The following is a 21731-nucleotide window of genomic DNA, read 5'->3' on the forward strand; positions in this document are numbered from 1 at the left end:
CTGGAATTTGAATCCATGTCAAAACTTTTTGTCGCGCCAAAACGAACCTACAACGAATTCGGCGCTTTAGACGACTAGACCACCACTGTCCTAGAAATGCAACTTACTTTGATTGCTAAATGCTGACGATGAATACACCTCCTGCTATTAATGTCCAGTTATCCTTCTACTTATCTTACTTATCTTACATTTTCACCAGCCCAAACTTTGCATTCAGACATTTCCGTCGCACATATAATTTCCGATCGTCTTTACAGTCAAATCATATGTCTGCCTGATACAATGTATCTAGAACGCCGTCGAAAATACAAAAACACTACAAAGTAGCAAGCTTTTCCATAAAACGTAAATATAAAACAAAGCGTGACCCCCTAAAAGCGACCTGAATTGTTGACGTACGATCTTTACAGGTCATTGTCAAAGAACAGGACAAGTTACATAGTTATCGTCCACAGCGTCTAGCGGTCAGAGAGGAGACGACATGAAAGCTGTTATAACATTAGACCTGTAAACGGAATACAATTGACGTATTTGACAGATAAACAGTGTCTGTGATGTGATTGCAAACGTTCTGAGCGCACGGCGACCCCTTTTAATCCAGTGAGACAACCGAGCGTAGCAGCGTAAATCTGATGTTGGTGGCACACTATATTCTGTTCAATCAGAGGTGTCAAATCACGATAACATGTAACGATTAAAAAAAGCTGCATCTCTGCACAATGAATGTCAATCAGAAAGGTAAGAAAGGCAAAAAAAACAATTTCATGGTCACAGGAAATCTCTGCCAAAAGCAGAGTCGATTGTATGATTTCGACTATATCATTAGCATGTGTTTATGAATCACTGTCAACTTTGTGATGATGCCAGGTGTTCGAGAGAAGGTACCCTCTCCCACCGGTCTTTGTCCCCCCCCCCCGGAAAACACGGGAAGATTTATGGAAATTGCATCGGACATAAGTTTTGCCATTTATGTGTAACATTTGGAAATGTTCCCCACAAGTTCCCCCTAAAAACAACTGAATGTTGTAACCGTGATCAAACAACATTTGAGCAAGAAACGTATGACGTTCTTTGAAATGCTCGATTGAAACGAGACTGTAGACACTAAAGGCTGGGGCTGCTGGAATATTGTTTGACATAAAGGGAATATTGAAGTCACCCCCGTTGCCTGCAGTCATACAATTATATAAGGTCAACTGAATTATCAGTCTCGATCCCATTGGTCCTAAAAGTAAAGCTTTAATGAATGATAAATTATATGAATGGATCACGCAAACTCAGTGATGACACCAGGTGTTCGCGAATATAGAGCGCCATGATATAGAGCGCCGTGATATAGAGCGCCACGATATAGAGTACCGTGATATACACTGCTGTGGTGTAGAGTGCCGTTATATAGAGCGCCGTGATATAGAGCGCCATGATATAGAGTGCTGTGATATAGAGTGCCGTGATATACACTGCTGTGATATAGAGTGCCGTTATATAGAGCGCCGTGATATAGAGCGCCATGATAAAGAGTGCCGTTATATAGAGCGCCGTGATATAGAGCGCCGTGATATAGGGTGCTGTGATATAGAGCGCCGTGATAAAGAGTGCCGTGATATACACTGCCATTATATAGAGCGCCGTGATATACACTGCTGTGATATAGAGCGCCGTGATATACACTGCTGTGATGTAGAGTGCCGTTATATAGAGCGCCGTGATATAGAGCGCTCGTGATATAGGGTGCCGTGATAAAGAGTGCCGTGATATACACTGCCGTTATATAGAGCGCCGTGATATAGAGTGCCGTGATATACACTGCTGTGATGTAGAGAGCCGTTATATAGAGCGCCGTGATATACAGTGCCGTTATATAGAGCGCCGTGATATACACTGCTGTCACATAGAGCACCGTTATATAGAGCACCGTGATATACAGTGCTGTGATATAGAGTGACGTTATATAGAGCACCGTGATATAGAGCGCCGTGATATAGAGTGCCGTGATATAGAGTGCCGTGATATACACTGCTGTGATATAGAGCACCGTGATATACACTGCTGTGATATAGAGCACCGTGATATACACTGCTGTGATGTAGAAAAACGTTATATAGAGCGCCGTGATAAACAGTGCTGTGATATAGAGCGCCGTGATATACACTGCTGTGACATAGAGTGCCGTTATATGGAGCGCCGTGATATAGAGTGCCGTGATATACACTGCTGTGATATAGAGTGACGTTATATAGAGCGCCGTGATATAGAGCGCCGTGATATAGAGTGCCGTGATATATTCTGCTGTGATATAGAGTGCCGTGATATAGAGTGCCGTGATATACAGTGCCGTTATATAGAGCGCCGTGATATACAGTGCTGTAATATAGAGCGCCGTGATATACACTGCTGTGACATAGAGTGCCGTTATATAGAGCGCCGTGATATACAGTGCTGTGATATAGAGCGCCGTGATATAGAGTGATGTTTTATATAGTGATATATAAAGCCGATGTACACTTGAGTGAATGAGTTGGATTTAACGACGCTTTTAACAGTATCCACGGCATGTCAGCCTAATGTGGGAGGAAAGCACGAAGTGATGCAGGTCTCAGACGTTTACTACTTCGGTTAAACCCACGAGTACGGGAATGGTGCTGACAAACTTAGAAACATAATCAGGCAATCGAAAACCGGGATTCGAACCCACACTCATAGGTTTCTGGCGTGCCAAAGGGACACAACTCTGCACAGCGAATCGCGGCGCCACCGATGTACATATGCCAAGACCTTAAGTTAATATCGTGTTAAACGATATGTCTTCTTCAGCAGTGGTTCACTGTACATAGTAAAATCAGTGAAGCGATATTGATAAGAACAACAAACTATTTCCATGAGCATAGACAAACAATCCTCATTGTATCATCCAACACTGAAACCTCCCGAACATGAACACCACCACATACCGTGTTAGACGATGGAACCATTTGGCCCCACAGAACACTTATCAAATCTAACGACTAGAATAGACATTCCGTGTCTCTCGAACGACGGATAATTCGATTATCCCCAAGCCTTCGATGTTTGACAATATATTCAAACAATCAGTTCAAACTCAGGAGATGTTTGTTTCTTTCAAACAAAGGTTTTGACAGTTTTAATTCATTGTTTGTGTCGTATTTCATTAGCTGTAACATGAAACTATTCCGATAAAGTACTCCTCAACCGAATATCGACCCCGAGACCGTGAGCAAATATTTGCAATATGCTGTGTCAGCACGTGGAGGTCAGGCTGACCTAGCGCGAGAAATAGGTTGAAAAATTGGACAGCTCACGTGCTCTCGGACCCGTCACGTACAGCGTTTGGTGTTATATGGCTCGGAAGAACGGAAGCCGTCGCGCCAGGAGAACCGAGGTAAAAGAACAGCTTAACTACTGGATCAGTTCAGAATGTTGTAAAAATCGCTGAAATTTTACAAGGTCAAGTTTTAATTGTACAAAATGAAGGAAATATGGTCAAATGTTTAAAAACAAACATATTATTAGAAATATTGATTGATTCATGGAACTATAACACTCAAATATCATTATATCTTGATATCATAGTTAATCTGTCTTGCCGTGTAATATGCAAGAATCAGATTTTCTTTTACCTCTTTTCAATAGTATAATTAAAATGATACAATCACTGTTCGAACATCTAGAGATTGCGGGATGACTACTTAATTCCAGTAGATGTAACTTGATATGAATTATAGCAAACAAACCGAGAACACCTCTGTAAATGGTGATTTACCACATCAAGATAATATAAAAAAATGCAATTATGTACAGTGTTATATACGTAACACAAAGACATTTATGTAAACTGTATTGTTCCCACTGTTCACTTATCTTTCCTATCTGTATTCTGTCTTTTTCTTCTGGTTCATCCATGTTTAGTACAAGCTGTAAATCAATGGTGTAAATATCTGGGAGCAGGTGTTGGACTTGGAGAACTTGTACCCAATCCCATTCACTTTTTGTAAATAAAATATGTTTAAACCAAACACCTCTGTACCTAACAAGACGATGTACCAAAATCTACTAAGACTGCCTCCGTGGTCTTATGGCAGAGCGTCCACCCGAAGAGCAGAAGGTCCGGGATTCGATCCCCGGCCGCATCATACCAAAAGACGTGAAAAGATGGTACTTGTTGTTACTCTGTCTGGCGCCCGCCGGCATTAGGGGCTAAAACAAGGACTGGTCGTCAGTATACTGTGTCTGAGTGGGGTATTTATGTTAAACTGCGGCATGGTATCTCAGTGAGCTAGCGCTATAAAATGGGCATCAGTCCGGAGTAGTACAAGCAGACATACACACACGCTATGTAAGTGCAATAATCTTGGACGCGACGTTAAACCCAATTTCACCCCACCTCACCCCGAAATTTACTAAGAGTGAGTGAGTGAGTGAGTGAGTGAGGTTTAACGCCGCTTTAAACATCAGTCCCGCGTACTAATCCTTGAAAAGCTTAAGGTCAGTATTTGCTCTGAGGACCAATTGACAAATAGTTTCAAACGCTGAGGGCACTTTATGTCAATTAACTAAAGTCTATGAGCTCATACCACGCTTTTAACGAACAAGGTTCCAGCAAGAGGTTCGATAGCACATTGTGCTATTGACGCCACACCAGCATTTGTAGTGAGAAGGGAGATTAGCGCCACGTTCAGCAGTGTGAGATTAATGTAGGAGTAAACCCCAACCTACCCCGGTCTATAAACAACCGCGTGTCCATGCCCTGACGTATATTGCACTGTCCCACAACGGCCCTCACCTAGTCTGTGTGACCACTGGTCACTGTCCTCCCGCGGTGAGAACACATTCCACATGTAGGTGTCACAGATCAGTAACACGCAACCAGCTCGAAATAGGAGGAGGAGGAGGAGTAGGAGGATGAGGAGGGGGACGAGGAGGAGGAGAGAGAGGGGGGCCTTGGTGGGGACAGAAGTCAGTTGCTTTCTCCCTGCATGTCAACGCTGTTTGTGGTGTTTACCAGAATTTAACTTCCATGAACAAATAAAAGAAAGCCCCGATAAAATCAATTAAATTAGAGCCAATTAGATACTCGAAACACTTAAGACTTCACTTGATAGCGGCAAAATTTAAAGGCTTGGTCTAATAAATTAAAACTGACAACCTAAGTAAAACTCGTAATTGTGCGCAGCTACGTGTATAATCAGCCATAACCAGCCCCGACATTGCAATACACCGAAAGACCTTTTATTATTAATATTTACTCGACTTATCGTTAAAGACGTTGTGACTTAATAGCCCCTGTAGAATATCTGTGGGGACTCTGCTCTGATATCAACTCTGCGCATGTCTTGAACTCCAGATAAGTCAAATAGTTTAGTTTGTCATCAGAAATAAAAATTCTAAAAGTATTTTCAAAAATAATTAGAAGTCGTTGTGTGCGTGTTTCGAATTCCAGATAATTCAAAATACATCAGGCACTTCGAGTTGAAGGAGGGTAGGCTCGGGAAAATTAGAAGTCCCCGCAACTTTGATTTATTTCGTTCAAATATCACATTGTCTGCCTGTCAACTCATTTCTTACGTTTATCAATCTAACAGTAAATGATTACCCAATTACATAAAGTCAGCATCTCGGTTTTAAGCGCAGAGTACAAGTAGGTCTTTATTGACAATGTTAATTTCTTTTTTGTTGTTTAACGCCGCACTCAGCAATATTTCAGCTATATGACGGCGATCTGTAAATAATCGAGTCTGGACCAGACAATCCTGTGATTGATATCATGAGCATCGATCCACGCAATTAGGATACGATGACATGCATCAACCAAGTCAGTGAGCCTGACCACCCGATCCCGTTAGTAGAACGTATGGTACAGTCCAGTTATTAGACGTTTCACTTTATTACTTCATAGCTATAAGATTCCAAAGTTAAGTCTAATCATATATGATCAGTGTTACTGATGCGATAACCCAATAAAACAACTTGGTATCGCAATCCAATAAAAATTCAATCGGGTTACCTAGCAGGAATTACTTTTAGACCCATACATCGATGCAGTGTCTACTTGATCGATAAATTGTGTGACGTTCTCAATAAATTTCGATGTCGGTTTTCTGGTGTGTGGTGTTTCTGTAGACAAACATGGTTGAAAATCATTGGGAACTTTGTGATAAATAGGTCGATTCACTCAAACATTGACTGCGTTTTCACTTGATGGGATGAAAACAAGTCTTAGACACACTAAACGTTTATTTTTAAATGAAATTATGGGTGGATCGATTATTTTCTTCGCGTTTCGGTATCGTAAATATCATACACAGGTCAATGGCTCATATAATTCATTTTGTATTCCTAGCATATGATACACGGAAATACAGTCGGTTAATAATCTCATTATTAAGGATGAAGTAAAAATCAAATACGTGCATACATTGAAACTGTTAAAAGTGAATAATTTCTTAGCCATTCGTGCACAAATAAACTCAACGTTAGGGACCAGGCTAGACCAGATAGCTCCTTCAGTAAAGTGAGAGAAAAAAAGTTTGTTTTTCAAACAAAGCATTAACATTAATCCTCTCTTTTTACCACCATCTCCACTGTGAAATGTCCCAGCTTGTCTGCGAGCCCTTGCAACACGACACAGCAGATGTGTCAACTGTTCTGTTGTGTAGATCTACGTCCTTCTGTTTGCACCTCTGTAAAAAACAGATTGCTAAACCTTGCTTCACAATGTGGCAAACTTGCAGACCAAGTGTCATTAAAACAACAGTCAATAGTTGGCGAATTTCATGCCTGCTTTCCCTAATACCGGTAATTTCCTCAGTGACATAAAATAGTCTTCACGGCATGCTCAGCGTTGCATTGCGCATGCCAACCAGTGTTTCTCTGCTTCAAGGGTCATGGAAACAGCCCTTGGCCTCCGTGCAAATTCATAAGACCTTCTTTATTTTGACATTGTAAATATATCGGCGTATAGTTCAACATACAAATGCTTCATGGTGTAAGATACGCCAAGCAGACAAAGCATGAAAGTAACGTGGACATGGGGCAAATTGGAGGAAGTTTCAAACTTTACCATTTGAACTTGAAACAGTTTCTGTCTCTGGCGACTTTGTGTCTGCTATGTCACAGATAGTTGCTCAAAGCGCGGATCACACTGACAACTTCCATTAATAAACGTTTCAAATAGCCTTCATTGCTATGTCAACTAGTCCTCAAACGTCCAACTTAAATCTCCATTATATAAACCGTCAAACAGAGAATACCCAGTCTAGATTGTCCGTCGAACAGATTCCATTTGGTGTTAAAGGCAAAATAGCGGTGAGCGAGTTTGGTTTAATGCCACTTTCAATTATTCCAGTTATATCACTGCGTGTCAGCTTAACGTGGGAGGAAAGCCCGTCTCAGTGATGCAGGTCTCAGACGTTTACCACTTCGGTGAAACCCACGAGCACCGGTATGGTGCTGACAAACCTAGAAAGATAATCGGGGTGACCTGGGATTCGAAATTTTTATGAATCGATCACTGAAAATCAGTGATGACTCCAGGTGTTCGCGAAAAGGGTAACGTGTCCTGTCCTACCGGTATCACCAGTCCCCAACAAGCCACCTCTGGTTGTCCAAGAGAGTATATGAAGGGTGTCCACATTTCCACTTTCTACTTCATATATACCGAGGACAAGTTATCGCTAATTATTAAGATGCATACTATTGACGTATAAAAATAAGACCACATTAAGTATATACAAGAATACCCACTTCCCATAATTTTGATATTATCAATATAATTAATATTTCTGATAGACGACAGTCGGGAATATGCACACTAAACATGTACACATCCATAGTTTTGAAAGTTTTTGAAAGACTATAAATAACAGTGAAAACTGCAGTGAAAGCTCAGTTAGCTATCAAATTTATTTTAAGTTACAAGGATTTCGGGATGCTGATGCACGACATTTGAAAGAAAACAAACAAACAAACAATGAGGCAATACAGTCAAGACAAATCTAGTAAACCAACAGTATGTTATAAGTAGGAAATAGGATTGTATAAACAAAACAAGTTGAGAACAATTGACTTGTCTTTACATGTGTTTGTGACGGGTGCCACCGTTTGAACATGATGCGCTCACCCTTCCCCCAAACGCCTGCTATCATTACTTTAAGGTAGTGATTCATAAACACATGAATGTGATATAGTCGCAATAGTACAGTGGACACAATCGGTAGAGATTTCTTATCATTTTCGTTTTCGTCAATCATACAGTAAACTACGGTTATAACGAACTCAAAGGGACTACTAATTTTAGTTCGTTATAACCGTAGTTCGTTATAAGCATATATACAGTATAACTTCAGCAAATAGTCGTGATCAAAAATATAAGTTCGTTATATCCGTCAGTTCGTTATAAGCGTGTTCGTTATAACCGTAGTTTATATTTCACTTATAACAAATTACATACAGTGAAATCTAGTAAGATCGAAACCTTTTGTCCCCTATGATATGAGTGGCGATTTATATGTATGGTCCCATCAGAATCTTCATGAACACTATGGACGCCCTGCTTATCTCGAATTACGAATGATTCGGCACATAGTGGGTGATGCTCAGATATCACTCCAACAACCACCAGGTGTCATCACTATTTGATAGTGATTCATAGTCTGAGTTGTACAATGATGGACTCTGACTTTAGCAGCAATGTCTTATGATTGTGGATAATGATTATTTCTAGGTGAACAATTGACTTGCCTTCGCATGTGTTTGTGATGGTGTGACCGGTGGGGAAGGACACCTTCATCTTTTCGCGAACACCTGATATTATAACTGTTTGGTAGTGATTCATAAACACATGATTATGAGTGAGTGAGTTGGGTTTAACGCCGCTTTTAACAGTATTCCAGTTATATCACGGCGTGTCAGCTTAATGTGGGAGGAAAGCCCGAAGTGATGCAGGTCTCAGACGTTTACAACTTCGGTGAAACCCACGAGCACAGGTATGGTGCTGACAAACCTAGAAACATAATCGGGGCGAACCGGGATTCGAACCCACACTCATAGGTTTCTGGCGTGCCCAAGGGACGCAACTCTGCACAGTAAATCGCGGCGCCTTAGACGACTGGGCCACCAGTGCCCCCACATGATTATGATATAACCGTTCAATGGATATTATGATTGTGGAAATAGTTATGTCGCTTACATACAGCCAAATGGGGTTCCTGGTTGTTTCCAAGGCCTACTGCATAGAAAACACTTCCACTCGTGGGAGTGCTACATGTACGTGTTTTCATTCTCTTCACGTGATGTACTTGTGACCTAGTTAATAAAGAAGTTGACACACATGTCTTATCTGAGCATCTGGAAGGGTAATAAGATGCAGCTACATGCATCGCTGTTTGGAAACATGTCGAACACTAACATATCATGCAAATTAATGCAGCCCTACCGTAGGCCTGGGTTAGCGGTAGGTGATATTGTTGACGTGGGACTCCACGCCTTGGTGTAAATTACTTATTTCTTTAGTCGGTCGTACGTTCACCAAAGCGGCAAAATCAAACGGTATTATAGTCGAGATGCTGTATTCTAACACCTTGCTCTCAGTTTATTTATTTTCATTTCATTTTTCATTTTACAATGATTAAATGTCGACCAGACAATCCAGTGACTGATATCATGAGCATCGATAAACACAATTGGGATACAATGACATGCATCAACCAAGTCAGCTAGACTGACCACCCGATCCCGTTATCACCTCCACGACAAACATAGTCGCCTATGAAGGCAAGAATGGGTTACTGAAGACCTATTGCACCCCGGATCTTCGCGGGTCGAATGGTCGGTTGAGGCACGTTGCCTCCTACTGAGCAATATAATAGTGCATCGTTACAAAACCCTTTTTTCTGAAAGTCTACACAAATGAATATGGTACATATATTTGTGCGAAACGGTCTTGAAATATAATTATTTTGTTGATTAATAAATAATTTTTAAACGTGAATAATCATGAAACCTGTTATCTGGAACGTCTCATAAAACAAACAAAATTAAAAGATAGCATTAATATACTAGGGTCGAGATATCTACCATTAGGTATCGGATTAACAACCCTCGCACCTACAGAGTAATTGGATAGGAGAAAGGTCGTTTTCAAAGACGTTTAAGGAACGTTCATGAGAAGCTTGGCCTAAGATCTGTTTAGATCTTGTGTGTTTCCAGATTGCATGTATTGCTCTGTTTGTGTAGCATGTCCGTCCCACCTGCCATATTACAGTTTGTCTTGCAGTGTTTGTGTGTTTTCAGTTTCTAATTTATTCAGAGCACCTCTGTCTGTGTTTCAGGGGGGTACTGAAATAGCCTGTGGGTAAACCATCAAATACTCCACATTCATCCCAGTGTGTTCACACGTCCGTTGAGGTGACTTGTTCAAGTTAATGCATTGTCACGTTAAATACTATAATTCCACGTGAGGAATGAAGCAAGTACATTACGCTTAACCAACATTGTCTTGACTGGAATTTCAATAAAAATTGAAATATTTTTCTGGAGAATAATTGAAATGACGTGTTACTGTAAAGTCAGTTTCATTGACAAAATCAATATTTTTATCATGGTATAAATTTAAGACATCAAATTCTAATAAATCCTCCGTGAGAAAGTTCTTGTCACTACAATGATTCAAATGAGGCGATAATTAATTCTGCCGCTTCCATTTATCAAAAAGAAAATACAGTAGAGTAGGGTTATTACGAACTCAAAGGGACTACTAATTTTAGTTCGTTTTAACCGCAGTTCGTTATAAGCATATATACAGCATACATGTAATTACAGCAAATAGTCGGGACCAAAAAAGTAGCTCGTTATATCCGTCAGTTCGTTATAAGCGTGTTCGTTATAACCGAAGTTTACTGTAATTTCAACAAGTTTCAAGTGAGTGAGTGAGTAAGGTTTTATGCCGCTTGAAGACAATAACTACACAGCTGCGAACACCAGAAATGTACTTCACACAAACTACCCACTAGAAGAATCGAACCTAGCCCTAAAGTTTGATTGGCCAAAGCAAAGACTACTCGGCTTTCCTACCTTCCCATGTTTCATGTGCCGCTGTTACCAGGATGAATGGTATTGGATTGATTCCTGACATTTGTAATGAACTGGGTGACGGATGGCGTTATTATCTACCAGTTACTGTGCGGTGATGACATACGTTTTCCTAAGGCTGGGCACCAACTTGAACACACTTCAACGTGTTTCCGTGTTTTTTTTAGGTGAAAAGTTTACCTGCCTTTGCATGTGTTTGTGACGGGTGCCACCGATGGGACGGGATACGCTCACCTGTTCGCGAACACCAGGACCCACTTGCACAAAGCGATCTTAGCGATAAGACTATTGTAAGCCTATGTTAAAGTATGGGAGTTACGATCATCTTAGCGCTAAGATCGCTTTGTGCAAGTGGGTCCTGGTATTACTATTTGTTAGTGGTTCATTAACACATGCTCAGGATACACTCGGAACCGTACAATCGACTCTGCTCCAGAAAGAGTTTTGTCGCTTTTATTCAAATAGTGCAGGTGAAAAATGAGTGTCAGCGTTTTGATATTTTCCCCTTCTCGCATTAAGTGGTCTAATTTTTCGAAAGCATCAGTGCGTATAAATACGCTGACGTCAGTGGGGGATGTTGTGGAAAAGGCATTACATACTTTACATTCTCAACATTATGATAATGATATTACAAAATGACCAATACTAACATTGCAATGTCTGTATGTCAGTCGCAAATACTTAGGGACATGCATCACCAATCACTCGGGATAGATAATACGTAATTACCGAAAGATCCATAGTGAATAAATAAAAATCAATCTATGTCAATAAATATTTCTCAAAATAACTTCAGGACAGATTCTTTCACATTGCTTTTGTTAATCTGCCATGACGTAGCACTGAATGACAGGAGGCTTGACATATTAACTATAATGATAGGAAACAATCAGATGGTCCTTAGCTCTTTTTCAGTCGTATGTGGACGATGTGGACGCAAATATTCGATACGATGTGGGCGAAGTGCCTTTAGTACAATGGCGATTGAATAACGTTCCCAAAAGGTTTATATAGAACTCCCCCGATGTGTTTGAGCTTAGACAGTTTCAAAAGTTACTTTTGTGGTGAACATGTCTTCAACTTCGATTATTTTAAGAATGACATTCCATGGAGGAGAGAACGTTTTTCTCGTGTGATTTCGTATCGTTAATACATAGATGGAATAGTGCTCCCCAAAGACGCTCGCCTATTACAGTTTTTATTCTTAATATATATATTTACGTCTAATAATCTCGATGTAACGGTAAAGTTAAAGGGATGTATTTACCTATATGCTTGAGAGAAATAAAAAGTAAATGCTTCCAAAATAGACAGTGAACTACTTGATGAGAAAGAACAACTTAATTATATATTTCCTTAAACAACATAGACTTACCTTAAAACGTGGGTAGTGTAATGACTCGAGTTGTCAGGGTGTTTCGACTGTCTGCTCCAGAACACGGTAGGAAACTACCAAAAACCGATTCCCAAAAGGAGGGGTTTTCGCATTTCTTACATTCTCTTTATAGGCCTGGGCATTTAATTCACTCTCGGTATAACACAAAGGAACACAAGGGGCATTCCTCGGTATCGACCAGTTAAGCGTTGGACAAACCCTGTACACTGAGCCAGTTTGAGGGCAAGGGTTTCGCCGGCACTACATGGAGATGTATTTAACACAAGTTTTATGTGTACGATTAAAAGTCGCCATCCAAATTGAGAACAATGTAGTGTATGTGTTGACATAGGAAGAAATACATAACTTCAACTGATCTTCCCATCTGAACTAGAAATAGAATAGGCCAGTGAAATCACCTCATCTGTTTCATACTTAGATCTGGGCATAAAGATCCAGAGGGACAAGAAACTATCCACAAGACTTATGACAAGAGGGATGACTTCAACTTTCCAATAGCCAACGATCCCTTTCAGCCGTTCCAGCCTCCAGGTTTACATTTCACAACATTTGAGGTACAATTGCGTATGCTCTTTCTGCGAAGATTCAAAGAGCGCCATACGACACGAGCGCAAAGGTTTAATCAGGGTAACAACATCCAAGGAATCGGTAAAGCTAACAACATTTTCAAATTTAACGCATCAGTGACACAAAAGATGTTTGATGCTATTCCCTAATTTGAGTTGTACAATATGCGCCAGTGTTTTCTTAGGCGAACAATAGACTTGCCTTTGCATGTGTTTGTAGTTGGTGCTACCGATTGGGCAGGATACGCTCACCTTTCCCGGACACCTGGTATCATTACTATTTGATATTGATTTATTATTCCATGCCCGTGACTGAGTCGGAATCGTACTATGGAGATTTCTCGTGATTATGGAAGGTTCACAACTTTTTAACTTTTTCTTTCATGAAATGTTTAGGGCAATGACGATTCTTTCGCTCTTTGTGTACACAGAGTACACCTATGTATCTGTCAATTGGCGAAATATAGGAACAATGACGACATTTGATAGAATCTAGATGTGAATCTGACAAAAATGCCTCTTTGCTTAAAAATGTACATGAACAACAACCACAGACCGGTAACACACTTGTGAGTATTGTATCCTAGTTTATAGTGTATGAACAGCGGACAAGCAGAGGCATAAATGAATCAGACGCAACAATATAATCCTTCATCCCCAAATACACCAAGAGAAGAAAGAGCATCACTAAAATATACGTCTTCCCAACAATGTCGTCACAGTGCACGCGCTCGCTGACCTCTAAAACACTTTCTCAAGACTGGGCATCCAGGTGTGGCGCAGGAAGAGGGGTTGTGACCCACGGTGCCTTCGTCTCAGTCGCAGGTGAATTCTGCGACTCCGCGATAGCGGAAAGATTTGCAGGGAATTTGCCGCAGATTTACAGGAAAATCGCTGAACACTTTCATTATTTTCAACCTTTTCTAAATAAATGTGGGCACTCGGATTATGCCCAAACATTAAACATGGGATTCAAACATACAAAATATGAATCCTACAATTAAACAAAAATTGAAATAATTAATTTTCACCTTTAAAGGCTCTTGAGGTGTTATAGACTAACCATAAATGCATATCAGTGACATTATGCATAGTAATTTGTATTAATTTTGGTAGGGAAAACTTTACCGTAGATAATGTGATATTAGCTACAGAATTTGTGATAATTAATTTCACCGCAGAATTCGTCTGGGACTTTTGTCCTGTCTCGAGTCAGGGGTTGTAATTAGTTGGATCAGTCAAAGTAAGAAAACGTTAGTTATTGATCTATAATTATCACAAACAAGTTGATAACCCACAGCGTCACAGGAGTCATGTATTACAGGTGCCCAGGGGGTGCTGTCAGTACGCCTTTACTGAATGGGTGAGGGTTTACACTGCATGTTGCACTATTCCAGCAATATATTGTTTGTTTGTTTGTTTGTTTGTTTGTTTGTTTGTTTGTTTATTTGTGTAATGTCGCAATATGCCAGATATATCACAGCTGCCTCTAAAAGAGTCTGGACCTGAAAATCCAGTGGTTGATATCATGAGCAAGGTCTCATGCTGTGGGGATGTGATGACACTCGACGTTTCTTACCCGTCGTAATTGACGGGTAAAACAACGCAGTAGACTGCGAATTTAATGCTTTATTCAGTGAGTGGTGGTTATACGCTAGTTTTAGAAATATTACAGTAATATCAAGAGAAATGAGCTTTAAAGCATTGTACCCAAGTGGGGAATCGAACCCGAGCGAAGACCCCGAGTGAAGAGCGACCGCTAAAACCTCTCGACTACACCACCGCCCAGAAACAATATTCTGTGGGAAGACTGACACTATTATTTACAGTAAAACCGTCTCATACCGAACACTACATAATGTACTTTTAAACAAACATTTTATATTATTTGCCAGTTCAGAGTTTACTAACTTGCAAAATATCAAAATAATAAAAGCAGTGATAGCGAAGCAGTTTCTTTAATCCAGTGAATGTCATTTACCTGTTTCTCCTACTGGTTGTTTCTTAACCAAGCTGGATCTGAAAAAAATTAAAACAGTTTTTGGAAGAATGTAAAATACGTTGTCATTACGTGTTCCCTATCCGAATGGAACTGGAAAGAGGACAGTTTATAACACCCAGCAACACGTTGCATCTCAACTAGGAATATCCTCTATTCAATGTATTTCCTGTAAACCTTTAATGTACATAATGACATAAGTTCATTCAATAGAAGGACGCCGGCCCAAATTACATTTGATGCAAATGTCACACAGGACACAGTTTCTAGTTAAATCCTTTGGACGTATCACTGAGTTACTCTTAAATATGTAAAGTAATTCTTCAACGATTGTGTTCTGAACTACAACGTTGACATTGATAATATATTGCATCAGAGGTCACTCGGTGTATAATGCTAAAATGTACACAACACGTTTACAACTATCTGGAGTAACGCGTTTATTATAAACGTTAGTTCGAAATATATTTCGTTGTCAAAATGAGTAGGTGTACCATATCACAACTTTGAATTATTAGTCCAGCCCCACCGCGCATGGTCTGACATCCATGAAGTACGTGAAGGTGAAGGTCACGAATCCAACATGGCCATCCCCTGTAGGTACTCTGAATGACGTCTAGTCGCTAAAACCGGGATCGTCAGGTCGTGTTTGCCGCTAACCCAGTGGGTGTTCGACAAATATCTAATTGGAATTTATTCAGCTTACAGCATATAAAAGCAGCGAGCGGGGCGTGTTCCGTTCTAAAGACATTATTTGTTCGCGACGATTTGCGACCTTGGCCGAGCGTCAACATCTAATCTGACGTTCACACTTCAGACGTAGATCAACAGGTCTGCGCATGCGTCAAAGGTCAATACTGACCCGTCCGCCCTGTTAGGTCTCTGTCAGTGCGGCATTCTGGGTAGTGGTCTGGATTTAGCTCTCTTGGCAACGTTTTGAGCGCATGTATGGTAAAGCGCTAAATGCTAAGCTGTGGGTATTGTTGGGTCTTAACTACTGTTTGGATGAGAGTTAGAGAGGCTATTGTTGTCTCGGAGTCCCCGCCCTCGAGGAAGTGTGTTAGAAATGCCTTGTTCTGATCGTCGGCAGTCAATGGAGACACAAATAGCAACATGTAGTATTTCTGAACATGACATTGCCATAACAAAATAATTATGGACAAATATTATTCCATTCACTGCATATTTTCGGTATATTTCGTTTACACGCTGTGGTCTGAAAGCTGCCCTTGTTGACAAAGTATGACGGAAAACCGGATTGCATATGCTGAAGGATTGACGCTGTTGGATTTTTGTCAATCACACAAGGAAATTATATTTGATTTTCTATATATACTATCTAACGCGTTACACTTAAGAATCGCACTGAAGTATACAACACAGACACTTAATTTTCATATCGAGATAATGCAAGGCAAGATTTTAGAATTCTAGATTAATATAACAAAAGGCTTGTCAAAATATAAAGACATTATCTTACAGACGCATGTGGTACATTTACACAAGTTGGATGAAACCGAGAAACAGGGCCTGGTTATCTGTTTCTGTCAAGGAAAACACCCTTCTATTTCATTCTCTGAAATATCAGAAAAATTGCACATTTCAATAATGACAGCCGCAGTTTAACGCCGAACTCAGCAATATTCCAGCAATATGTGACAGTGGCAGTGTATGACAGTGTACATAATAGGGTCTGGACTAGACAAGCCTGTGATTGATTTTGTAAGCAACGATGCACACCGTGGAGGTTCGAACACAGGTAACCGTCCAAATCACCGAGTGACAAGAATAAGTTGATGGCTGCTGGATCCATCGAGGAATGACAGCCATGATGACGTATATTTGCTGACTTAGCAGATATTACACAGATTAATCGTTTTTTTAATCTTCGATTATATTTTAAGGCGAGATATTTGCAGAACTCTACAAGTTACCCTCTTGCGAACCCTTTCGTAATACACATTTAATCCAAACAAGCCTCAACTTTACATAATGTTAGCATTACTATTGAAAATGAATCCAGGTCTGACCGGATTGACTCGTGACAGTGACGATCGTGTTTAACAGTTGACGTTAGAGTTGATGTAACATTGGGTCAGTAATTCCAAGGTACACAGACAGTGACACTATGGTCACACCTTGATGCTGCAGCAACTGTAGGCGACGTGGGTAACACAAGGGCGATAACCCCAGCTTAAACAGCTGCCCACAGCATCGTCCTGTCAGTACAGGTCAATAAACGTACTGAGGGCAGGTATGTGTGTCAGTGTGTTAACGGGGGCATGGACGCCCAGTCGTCTCAAGCCTCACATTTGGCTATATAGAGTTGCGTCCCTTAGTTATGTCAGGATCTTGTGATCGTATGATTATAATACTTGCTATGTCAGCCCAATAACCATGTTCCTGGGTTTCATGATTATGCTAAACGCCAAAGACTGTTTCATTTTGAGGTTATCATTCCCTTCAAGCTGACACGTAGACCGTTAAAACAAACTACAGTCCGTTTGACTCCAAATGAGAACGATGAATGGCAAAATAACTCAAAATCCAGAAAAGTGTATGAAACATCAATACGGTACTTGACCATGAATACCCTGGACCCAACAAAATCTGTATTTTGTTTAATTTAAGACCCATGACGGATGAAGTTCTTTAAGAAACTATCATGTAATTTTGTATAGAAATGTGTACATGACACGTAGGGGGACAAACCGTGGAAGGAACAGCGCAAGCACAGTCTGCACGTGCTACACAGTGACCGTGTTCATTCAATGACAAGATGCGCTACTCAGCAGATGTTAAACAGTTGATGTTGAATGTGTATGATTTCTTTAGAAGTGAAGCAGAAAGAGCAAAGCTTTTTTATGCAATTAATAAATTCTTGAAACGAGCTTCAAAAGCTCTTGGTATGTCCCCTCAGAAACTTAAAAATGTTGTTAGTCGACGAGATACAAATAGTCAGGCCAAGGAGGTAGGGAACATGTCAAAACCACGCAAGGTTGATAAATTAGACAGTTTTCAGAGGGATCAAGTCAGACGTGCAATTGTTAAACTGCACTCAGAAAATAAGTACCTGTCCCTAAGAATTTTGAAGAAACACCTTGAAACTGACCATGATAAACGTGTTACAAAGTACAAACTATGGCAGCTGTTGCATACATTTGGTTACAAATACAAAAAGATAACTGGAGAAAATAGGGCTGTGCTGTGTGAACGGTCTGACATTGTTCGTCTCCGAAATCATTACCTTCGTACCATCAAGCAGAAACGTGAAGAAGGATATGAGCCCGTCTTCTTAGATGAGACATGGGTAGATGCGTCACACACAGCCAGCAGTCAGTGGGTACTCAGTGGTGACTGTAAGGAGTCTGGTAGAAAGTTACCAATGAGAAAGGGTGAAAGACTCATAGTTCTCCATGCTGGTTCTGCTAGTCAGCGTTTTCTCCCAGACTGTGACCTCGTCTTTAGAGCCAAGGCCAAAGACAACAGGGACTACCACACAGAAATGAACGGCAATGTATTTCTGGAGTGGGTGAAAGATAAATTAGTCCCTGCTTTGCCTACCAAGTCTCTCATTGTCATGGACAATGCACCGTATCATAGTATGCAGGATCCAGAAAGCAAGACTCCAACCTCTAATAACCGTAAAGACATGTTTACTTGGCTGCAACGGAGGAACAATACCTTTCCTTCTCGAGCGACGAAACCACAGCTCTATGAAATCATCAAAACTATGAAACCTGACCCCGTGTATAAAGTTGACAGTTACATCAAGGGTCAGGGTCACGCTGTCTTACGATTGCCACCTTATCACTGCGACCTGAATCCAATCGAGTTGGTATGGGGCGTCGTCAAGGGTGACGTTGGACGATCGAACACAACGTTTAAATTACGAGACGTTGAACAACTCGTAAAGGAATCCCTTGGTCGGGTAGCAGTAGAAACATGGAGGCGTTGTGTGGCCATAGTCGTTGGCGAGATAGAGCCACGTTATTGGTCACGAGATGGACTACGGCCAGCAACAGTCCAACCTATAATAGTGGCAGTCGGTTCAGGCACGAGCAGTTCCGACGACGAGATCTTTGGCATGAGCGAGTCATATTGCGACTGAAATTATCATGAGACGGCCCCTCTAACGCTCTGTCATTTCCCCTACCACAGAACGTGCAGTGCATGCGTGCAAAATACAAAATTACATGATAGTTTCTTAAAGAACTTCATCCGTCATGGGTCTTAAAATAAACAAAATTCAGATTCTGTTGGGTACAGGGTGTTCATGGTCAAGTACCGTATTGATGTTTCATACACTTTTCTGGATTTTGAGTTATTTTGCAATTCATCGTTCTCATTTGGAGTCAAACGGACTATAACCCAGTCTTGCCATTGAGAAGGAGATTTCAGACGGTTGAAAGCTGATATTTATGTTATGCATGCCAATAACGTATAAAAATGCATCATACCTCCATGTCAGAGTGATGACATCTGATTGATCCACGTGAGCTTGATAAAATACTGTGTATTCTGCCATAGAGAGAAATAAGTTTCTCAGCTGGTGAATTAATCCCTTATACCCATTCACGAGCAAGTCAGGCTGCACGTACATTTGTGGGAGGCAGAATAAATCCCGTACACCCTATCACGAGCAAGTCACTCTGCACGTGCATTTTTGAGAGGCTGAAGAAATCCCTTTTCGATGCAAAGCATTTTCCGAGTCAATGAAAGATACTTAACATAGCACAAGTTAACCTTAGCTTAATCAAAAAGCTGTTTTCTATCAATTTTGAATTTGTTCTGTCTTAGTGTTCTTCGTCTAAGGCGCCGTTCACATGCGCCTCTATACTTATGTGTGTATATGTACATACGTGTGTAGAAATTCATACGTGAGTATACTTGTCATGTGAACGCGTTTACTCATGTGCGTAATTAACACCAGGGGCAAATTTGCACTGTGTGTATATGTTGCAATGGGAACGTTTATGTCAACGTAAGAGGATGATCTAATTAATATCTGATCTTTTGCCAACACCAAACAAATTGTCAACAGTTGCCAACTTTTATGCGCATATACAGAGTTGAGTGGACGGTGTTTTCTTTTGGTTACAAGGAGTCAAAACTTTGTGTACAAATTATATCAAACACATGTTGCTTCACGCGGAAACGTTCGGTGAAGTAACTCCCTTCTCATTCAACTTCGATTGGAAAACAACCTGTTTTGTGTTGAAAGTCGTGAACAGACTGACGAATATGTGTGCCTTACACAATTTACATACTTTATTTGCACACCTAACATGCTTTTCATGTGAACGCAGAGTACATTTACATATACGCACGTATGTATAGTTACACATGTGTAAAATTACTTACGTTAGTAAATGTTGTGCATGTGAACGGGGTATTAGTGATATTCATTATGCAGCGATGCGGCTGGTTTAGTCGCGACTTATGATCGTGATTTGAAACCTCAGATTCAAGTGTCTCCTAAACATCAGTATACCACAAATACACTGCCACGCAGTCGATAAATATGGATGACAGTGTTGCACCGTTCACAAGGACAGTGTCGTTCAAAGGGTCACCGGCTCACATCGTTTGTAGTCACCTCATCAAAGACAGACACTGTTTATCAGCCAAATACGTCAACTGTATTCCGTTTGCAGGTCTAATGTTATAACAGCTTTCATGTCGTCTCCTCTCTGACCGCTGGACGCTGTAGATGACAACTATGTTACTTGACGAGTTCTTTGACAATGACCTGTGAAGGTCGTACGTTAACAATTTCAGGGGATCGCTACAACAGGCTTTTTTTATTTTTAAATTTTATCGAAAAGCTAGCTTCTTTGTACTATGTATGTATATTTGACAGGGCTTTAGAGATGTTATCAGAGAATTTGACTTTCAAAACGAATGGAAATAATATGTGCAACGGCTCGTGGAAATGAAAGTCTTTGTCAAGTAAGTGAGTGAGTATAGTTTTACGCCGCTTTTAGCAATATTACAGCAATATCACGGCGGGGGACACCAGAAATGGGCTTCACACATTGTACCCATGTCGGGAATCGAACCCGGGTCTTCAGCGTGACGAGCGAGCGCTTTAACCACTAGGCTACCCGACCGCCCCTTTGTCAAGTAAGATAAGTTGATTCTATTCATCGTTAGCATTTAGCAATCAAAGTAAGCTGCATTTCAAGGGCAGTGGTGGTCTAGTCGTCTAAGGGACTGCAATTTGCCGATCAATTGTTCAGGCGTGACATAAGTATTGACATGGATTCAAATCCCAGATTCGTCCTCTCACTGACACAAAGTTTGTCAGCACAGTGCTCTAATGTACCGCAATATAACAAACATGTTCACAAAGATCATTATACGAGCATGTGTGTCATACGGATTTTACGAAACGAGTGTTGGAATTCTTGTATTGTTTCCCGAGCAAGCATTACATGAATTCTCACACGATTTTCGTAAAATCAGTAGGACACAAAATGCGTGTGTAATGATTTCTTTATTACCCATCATTTCCTATCCTCTTGAGCTCCCCTTTAGAAAAATGCTCTGATCACGACCGCAGTCTTGGAAATCAACAACTGAAGAATGACGTCAACACTCTTCAGCTATGATGTTTCTAGTGTGACGTCACACTAGGATTCGAATAACGTCAGTGATGCCA

General features: G+C 40.6%; 1 protein-coding gene across 1 annotated transcript in view; it reads right to left on the reverse strand.

Annotated features, from left to right (window-relative positions):
- Nucleotides 1-21731, reverse strand: part of LOC124119327 — a 59416-nt gene that overhangs the window by 30164 nt on the left and 7521 nt on the right. Inside the window, exon 2 of the mRNA XM_048383241.1 lies at nucleotides 15050-15087. The gene's annotated coding sequence lies outside the window, so the exon portion shown is untranslated. The remainder of the gene's footprint in view (nucleotides 1-15049; nucleotides 15088-21731) is intronic.

The sequence above is a fragment of the Haliotis rufescens genome, unplaced genomic scaffold (assembly GCF_023055435.1).
Source record: "Haliotis rufescens isolate VD_foot unplaced genomic scaffold, xgHalRufe1.0.p SCAF_46, whole genome shotgun sequence".
Classification (NCBI taxonomy): domain Eukaryota; kingdom Metazoa; phylum Mollusca; class Gastropoda; order Lepetellida; family Haliotidae; genus Haliotis; species Haliotis rufescens.